At 55.6% G+C, this 1,157-nt stretch overlaps 1 protein-coding gene across 1 annotated transcript in view; it reads right to left on the bottom strand.

Annotated features, from left to right (window-relative positions):
* The window catches only part of SULF2 (sulfatase 2), a 115,090-nt gene that overhangs the window by 19,798 nt on the left and 94,135 nt on the right, over positions 1-1,157 (bottom strand).

The following is a 1,157-nucleotide window of genomic DNA, read 5'->3' as shown; positions in this document are numbered from 1 at the left end:
GTGCCCAGTGCTACACCCAGAGCCACACTGGGAGACCCATCAGTCTCCCTGTTCGGCTCTGCCCGCCCACCCACTACATCAGGGCCAAGGTCACAGTCAAGCGTGAGTCCTTTAACACCTCCCCGGAATTCAGAAGGCTCTCTTTTTAAGCAGGGAGAGGCTCACATCCACACATCCAGAGCCTCCCGGGAGGCCAGGGCCCCCTACTCGGATTTCTTAGCCTTGCATTGATTTTTCAGTGACCTCGGCAACTGCGCATCTGTGATGATTAAGGCACGACTAGCGCATTTCCTTTTGCAATAGATTTGGATTTAAAAAATAAAAAGAAAAAGGAAGTTGTCTAAAAAGTTAGGTCAATAATAGTCACGCGCGTATGGGGCCCCTGAATGTACACGTGCCACAATTATTCTTCCCCTTCCCTCTCTTCTCCCATCTATGGAAGAGGAAACAGAGGGTCAGAGAGGTTCCACAGTCTCTGTGGGCAGGCGGTGGAGCCAGGGGACTCCGTGACTTCTGCTGCCAGTCGGCCACCGAACAAAGACCCGTACCCTCTGACTTCTACGGAGCACTTGCTGCTTACCACGCAGGGCCCCCTCGAAGGGCTCACGGCCCCCTCCCCTCTAACACTCCCGTCCGGTGCTGTGTGTATCGGCCTCATGAGAAAGGAGGAGACTCAGGTCCAGAGAGGGGACTAACTTGTCAAAGGCAGAACTGGGGTTTGAACCCCAGGACTGGATAAGGTCGCCCACCACCCCAGTGACACGCGGCCCGTCTGGAGACCCTCCTATTCAGAAGTGCTTGGGCGTGACTTTGGCCAAGACCCTCCTGCTGGAGGATAAAGCCGTAAAATCCCCTCAGGTCTTACCCTCCTGGTCAAGGCTGAAAATAAAGTTTGAGCTTCAACTGCCTGAAGACAAAAGGCTTTTCAAACCGGCTGTTAAGCGGGCAAGAGGCTGCGAGCAGGGAAGACAGGGAAACCGGCTGTGCAAACAGGCTTCGTGGAGGCGGCGGAAAGCTCTGTCTCACCTGCCCCCCTCCCCCCCCCCAGGACCTTCCCAGCCTCTCGAATATCAGGTCGTTGGGGCCCCGATGGTTGTGGAGACCGTTGCTATGTAGAGCAGGGGGTGGGGGTGAGTCACAAGCCTTTTGATTCCTTC

The sequence above is a fragment of the Crocuta crocuta genome, unplaced genomic scaffold, assembly GCF_008692635.1.
Source record: "Crocuta crocuta isolate KB4526 unplaced genomic scaffold, BGI_CrCroc_1.0 scaffold71, whole genome shotgun sequence".
In the NCBI taxonomy this organism is placed as follows: Eukaryota; Metazoa; Chordata; class Mammalia; order Carnivora; family Hyaenidae; genus Crocuta; species Crocuta crocuta.
This window is presented reverse-complemented; position numbering and strand designations above follow the sequence as displayed.